We start from the raw sequence: 7,256 nt of genomic DNA, 5'->3' as shown, positions 1-7,256 counted from the left end.
GAAGGATTATGATGCGTTTCGGTCACTTTTTCTTGAAACATTTGGGGAAGATGGGCAACACAGCCTCGTAAAGGGTATATATTTTGCTGTGGACACTGTGCAAACGAGTGGCCTTTTTAATAGGCCAGTGGACGCCTATAGGCTATCTACTGATTTGATCTCGTGTTTTAAACAGGGAAACTAGACAGATGGAGAAACCATTTCTGTAGCTAATGTTAGATTATTACTAGAGTTCCTTGTGTACATGATTGTCCTTAAAGTTCCTCTTCAAAGGAGTGAAGTATCCCTTGACTACAGCCCCACTGGCAACCTACACGGTTTTATCAGCCAACTTTTATGGCATTTAAAGTAATTTTGGGTCCTTTTTGAAGCTTCGTTTGCCGTCGACACGTTCGTCGGGGAGGGGGGCCTTCGCGACCCTCTGACCTAAACCTTTTTGGGTGTCACCAGCGGTAATCAAAAATTCCTTGGTGTGTTCTTTTACCCGTGGTTTAGGCAGAAATAGTCAGATAAATAGGTGGTTGGAAATTTGAGCTTTACGATCTTTTTTTTTTGCACAGAATGGTGCATAGTGATCGTCTCCAAAGACTAGCGCCGGCTTGAGGTTCAGCCTGACGCTGCTTTGTGTATCTTTCCACCACACGACTATAACCTGCATCCTCGCATCTACTAATTAATGTTTGGTTCCTAAGCTTTTGCCTGCATCTTTTTCATGCGAGAAGGGGAGTGCTTGAGTAATACTTTTCACTCTAACCCACTATTTTCTTTTATTGCTGAGTTGATGCAAGGCAGTCAGTCTTCTTAATTTAATTGGAGCCGTAATAACCGATTACATCATATTATTACATATTTGTAAATTCATGAAACCAATTAATGAAAAGAATTATATTCATTGATTACAAAACTACATATACAGTAATATTTATGGAAGAAAATATTCATTGCCAAATTAATCCAAATGGTTGTATTTCCTGTTACAACAAAGAAAAAAATAAAGGACTCTTCTAAATATTCAACGAAACTGTAATTACATAGTTATAATGCATTGTATAAATCCAATTAATTAAAGAAAACAATTTCCTGTCAACCAATTACACACCATATATACAGTAATACTCATGGAAAAAATCATTGCCAAATTGATGCAAATGTTTGTACTTGCTGCTTCACTATTAAGGATAAATACTAGGAAAAGTCTAGGGCAAGCACTACAAGGTGTGTAAAGGGCATGCAAGGATAGTGCGGTGAGGTCTATATTCCTAAACAGATCGGCGCCCAACCCCACATATTTGACAAGGCTTTGGTAGGAGTTTTTTTGCATTACCTGGGGTAGTTTAATAACTCTGGTGGTAGTTCGACCCTTCTTTTGTACCATGAACTTTAAAAAAAAAAAAAATCACTCATGAGATCTCGATTGATCTCCCTTTCGGCCTTTGAAAATAGTTGATGTGAGCGGCGGAAGCGTCTGATGATACCGACCCTAGTTTTCGTAGACGTGCCATTAATGCTGGTGATATGCCTTCTCACGGAACAAGGGACGCACCATAGGCTGCTTACTGAACAGGAGAATAATTATGATTGCGCCCTTCCAAGAAAAAGAGACTACAAAGCATCACGTTGTTGTGAGTTCCTGAGGTGAATACGAGTAGGTCTTCTGCTCCTGATGAAGTCGTGCCAAATTTGGAAGGAGAGGAGCAGCAGCAGCAGGAGGAGGAGGAGGAGGAGGAGGAGGAGGAGGAAGACAGGACATGAGAGCATCGCTTTGCCCTCGTAGGTGAAAGAGCAAGCCTCTTATTCACCTGTGTTCTACTGACGTTTTCTTCGTGGTAGCGATAATAATGATGATGATGATGATGATGATAATAATAATAATAATAATAATAATAATAATAATAATAATGATAATAATAATGATAATAATAATAATAATGAAACGAAGAGGAATAAAAGAAGAAAAAGTAAAGAAGAAGAAGAAAAAGAAAAAAGAAGAGGAAAAGAAGAGAAAAAGAAGATGAAGAGAAAAGAAGAAAAAGAAAAAGAAAGCGACGAAGATGAAAAAAGAGGAAGAAAAAAGAAAAACGTAGAAAAGCTAGAGAACAACAACAACGTCTGGCTTTCATCCTATTTCCCTGCGTAACCTTATTAGTTCACCTTCGATACCTTTCTCGGAGTGTTGTTTACTGTGAAACTTTTAAAAGAATTATCAAAGACTTCGGGGAGGTCAGTTTGTCGCTGCCTAAAAGTTTATTTCATTTGTCTTTTTTTTTCAGAGAAACTGTATTAACACAGTGAAAATATTCCACCACTGAGTGCCGGGGATCGAACCCGTGCCTCCTGAGTAGAAGTCAGGGCAGCAAACCAACTACGCCACCGAGGAGCTAAAAAGTGGCCTCGCCAGAAGCCACTTCTGCGGCCATTACCTGAAGCCCCAGCCCCGCACTGTGGACATGAAGGTGAAGGTGACCCCGCTCACACTCGTGACTGTCGAAAACGCTTTTAATTAACCCCTTATGGCACATACGGTCTACATAAACATTAGAGAAACTGTATTAACACAATGGAAATATCCCGTAATGAACACCACTGAGTGCCGCGGGTCGAACTTGCTTCTACTCAGAAGGCAAGGGCTTGATCTCCGGCACTCAGTGGTGTTCATCATGGGTTCCTTTGTCTTGTTTTCAATCTTATGTCTTTTTATCAACCGTGTTAGGCGGAGTTTGGATTCGGTAAAATATAAACATTTTAGTCATTTATTGGGTCTCGAAGAGCTTTGTGCCGATAATATACTCTTTGAAGATGTTTAACTTCTGGCAGTTGGGTTTCAGAAGAATAAGAGAGAGAGAGAGAGAGAGAGAGAGCCTGAAACTCAAACTTTAATGGTGGAAATTGGAATAGTGGAGAGGGAAGGATTAGTCTCAGCTTTGCTAAATCAGAATTATAACCTTTTGTCGTTTATCCTCCCTTCTCTCTCTCTCTCTCTCTCTCTCTATATATATATATATATATATATATATATATATATATATATATATATATATATATATTTATTTATTTATCTATTTATTTTTTTATTTTATTTTTTTACGTCTTGGCCTATTGCGCCGGTAGGCTTCTTCCCGGTGGATCCTGATGGTCGGTCCAAGGCTTCTTCCCGGTGGGTCCTGATGGTCGGCCCAGCCCGTTCTGGCGCAGGCGAGTGTTTATAGTCGCGCCATCTTGCATTGGCTCATGCTACCCTCCCGGAGCTCGTCTTTAATCCTAGAATCTAGAGTCCGGGTTGATAGGTGGTCTTCTGGACAGCATGTGGCTAGTTTTAAGCCACTCGGCGGCGGCTGAAAAATCCCAGCTTGGTGGCACCGGTCGGGGATTGGACTCGCGTCCTCCTGAACGCGGGGCCGTCTTGCTATCTGTTCAGCCACCGCCTACATGTATATACAAATATGTATATACATGTGTATTTTTTTACAGCTAAAGAGACAGTTCAAGGGCGTAAAGAAAAAAAAAAAATATATATATATATATATATATATATATATATATATATATATATATATATATATATATATATATATATATATATATATATATATATATATATATATATATATATATATATATATATATATATATATATATATATATATATATATATATATATATATATATATATATATATATATATATATATATATATATATATATATATATATGTGTATACACATGTATATACATATATGGATATATGTGTATACTACTTGAACTCTAATGCGTAGCCCAGCTTGACTCACTCTCCCTTCCTGAAATCTCCATCTTGGGGGATTTCAATGTTCACCACCAGCTTTGGCTTTCATCCTCTTTCACTGACCAGCCTGGTGAACAAGCCTACAACTTTGCTCTCCTCAACGACCTAGAGCAGTTGGTTCAGCACCCTACACGTATTCCCGACCGTCCTGCAGACCGGCCCAACATACTAGGCCTCTTCCTTTCCTCTAACCCTTCTGCTTACTCTGACAAACTGTTCTCTCCGTTGGGCTCCTCCGATCACAACCTTATTTCTGCATTCTGTCCAATCGGTCCTGTTCATCCTCTGGACCCACCGAGGAGGCGATGCTTCTGGCATTTTGCTTCAGTTCATTGGGATGACCTGAGGATGTACTTTTCCGATTTCTTTCAAGGAGGGTATCTGGACACCTCTCCTCCCGAAATTGACCTCTCTTTTTGGCCACTCCTCTGTACTCTATTCAGGAGCAGTAAGTAGCGGGCTTCTTTTTTATTATTGTTTTATGTTTTTTTTCACGCCCTTGAACTGTCTCTTTTTCTGTAAAAAAAAAAGTATTATATATATATATATATATATATATATATATATATATATATATATATATATATATATATATATATATATATATATATATATATATATATATATATATATATATATATATATATATATATATATATATATATATATATATATATGGCCATAATTCTGGGAGTCTAAGGCAAGAGTTAATGAGTCCCTTTGCTCTCTCAGTATTTGCAAGAGTACAGAGTTGAGAAGGAATTTGAGAGCAGGGAGGGAGGAGGAGGAGGAGCAGGATGGAATCATTGTTGTTCACCCATTGAGGAGAGGGAAGTATTAACAAGGGCTGGGCTGTGGGGCTGTGGGTCTGTGGGGCTGTTGGTTGTTTGTGCAGAATACCTTGACCTCGTATTACCTTGTATTACCTACCGTGTGTGGCTTTGCTGTAAATGGCTCAGAGAACTTGTGAGTTAGTGCAAAAACTTGGTACCTTTTTAATGTGTTCTCTTACTTTCCTTAGAGAGAGAGAGAGAGAGAGAGAGAGAGAGAGAGAGAGAGAGAGAGAGAGAGAGAGAGAGAGAGATATTGGATAAGAGAAATATTGATGAGAGAGAAAGAGACAAGGAATGAATGAAAATTATAAAAAGAAAGAGAAATTGAGAGAGGGCAAGAGAGAGAGAGAGAGAGAGAGAGAGAGAGAGAGAGAGAGAGAGAGAGAGAGAGAGAGAGAATAAAAAAAGAAAAAATAATGTTTTAACATAAATAATAAAAAAATAATAATAATTACACATACAGTTCCCATATAAGTAATTAAAATCCAACCCTCCTTCAGAATTACATACCATACTAATTACATACAAAGATATCCTTTAGTGTAACAGGTCATTAAGGACAGGTCATTATAGGTCATTAGGAGAAAGGGTCACTATAATTAGGACCTGTCAGCTTGTTACATACAAAGATATCCTTTAGTGTAACAGGTCATTAAGGACAGGTCATTATAGGTCATTAGGAGAAAAGGTCACTATAATTAGGACCTGTCAGCTGATTACACCTATTATTTTTATTATTATTAAATTATTTAGTTTATTTACTTCTCTCTCTCTCTCTCTCTCTCCCATTCTTTACTTTCTTTAATATTCTCTCTCTCTTTCTCTCTCTCCCCCATTTTTTACTTTATGTAATATTCTCTCTCTCTCTCTCTCTCTCTCTCTCAACACCAACAATGCTCTATATAAACCTGTGTGTGTGTGTGTGTGTGTGTGTGTGTGTGTGTGTGTGTGTGTTTCGATTGTAACTTCTCCTCTTCCTCCTTCTCCTCCCCCTCCTCCTCCTCCTCCTCCTCCTCTTCCTCCTTCTCCTCCTCCTTCTCCTTTTCGTTTTCTTCTTCTTATTCTCATTATTATTTTTATTATTATTATTATTATTATTATTATTATTATTATTATTATTATTATTATTATTATTATTATTATTATTATTATTATTATTATTATTTTTACTACTGTAATTCTTCTTCTTCTTCTTCTTATTATTATTATTATTATTATTATTATTATTATTATTATTATTATTATTATTATTATTATTATTATTATTATTATTATCATCATCATTATTATTATTATTATTATTATTATTATTATTATTATTATTATTATTATTATTATTATTAGTAGTAGTAGTAGTAGTAGTAGTAGTAGTAGTAGTAGTAGTAGTAGTAGTAGTAGTAGTAGTAGTAGTAGTAGTAGTAGTAGTACGTAGTAGTAGTAGTAGTATCATTATTATTATTATTATTATTATTATTATTATTATTATTATTATTATTATTATTATTATTATTATTATTACTATTATCATTATTATTATTATTATTATTATTATTATTATTATTATTATTATTATTATTATTATTATTATTGTTATCATTATTATCATTATTATTATTATTATTATTATTATTATTATTATTATTATTATTATTATTATTTATGACCTCGTAATTAGCAAGTTTAATACCTGACTGATTACTGAGAGAGAGAGAGAGAGAGAGAGAGAGAGAGAGAGAGAGAGAGAGAGAGAGAGAGAGAGAGAGAGAGAGAGAGAGAGAGAGAGAGAGAGAGAGAGAGAGAGAGAGAGAGGCAGGCAGGTATTGATTGAGGCTGCGAGCGTCACCACTGTTACTAACTTATCTTTCGTCATCTCCGGCAGAGTTGGAGGTGCTCTGTTGGGATCAGAGATGCGTATCTTCTCTGAGAAGTGGCAGTGTGAGCCACGCTGCCATCCTCCCTCTGGAGGGGGAGGGAGTGTCGTCCCGCGAAGCGCCCTGATGCTCCTTGACAAGGCTCCACCAGTGTTTACTCCCAACCTGGCCACCTCTCAGTTTTGATTTTAGGGTCGTTCTCCACTGCTCAGCAGCCCACTCCTGGGTGTTCCTCATGCGCTGAGCCGCCTCTCTGTGTCTCTGCCTGTTTCGGGCCGTGGGATGCCTCATGAAGGCACGCCAGGCACGATATTTTTCATCAGAGGCGGCTCGGCACTCCGGGCCAAACCATGGTTGGTCTGACGCCTTGGTTTCGTGTTTCGAGTGGGGTACCCAGCTGCTCTGGAGAGCGGGAAGCAGCTGTGTGAGTCTCTCCACCTGCTTGTCCGTGTCGCCACGCAGCACGTGTTCCCAGTCCGTGCTTCTCAGGGCTGCACGCATGGCCTCCCAGTTCGCCGCTTCCCACCTCCACAGCACACGAGTGTGGCTTTCCTCGGCTGACCTCCTAAAGTAGATTTTTGTGAGCACTGCCACGTGGTCGGAAGTACCCACAAAGTCGAGAGGCGAACACTGAACACTGTGAAGAGGGAGGTTTGTCACTACTGGGTCAATTGACGAACCGGAGCTGTGGGTGGGGAATGTGACGTAGTTTTTAAGGTCGTGCACAACCAGCAGCGCGTTAAAGGCGTC

The sequence above is a fragment of the Eriocheir sinensis genome, chromosome 46 (genome assembly GCF_024679095.1).
Source record: "Eriocheir sinensis breed Jianghai 21 chromosome 46, ASM2467909v1, whole genome shotgun sequence".
Lineage (NCBI taxonomy): Eukaryota > Metazoa > Arthropoda > Malacostraca > Decapoda > Varunidae > Eriocheir > Eriocheir sinensis.
This window is presented reverse-complemented; position numbering follows the sequence as displayed.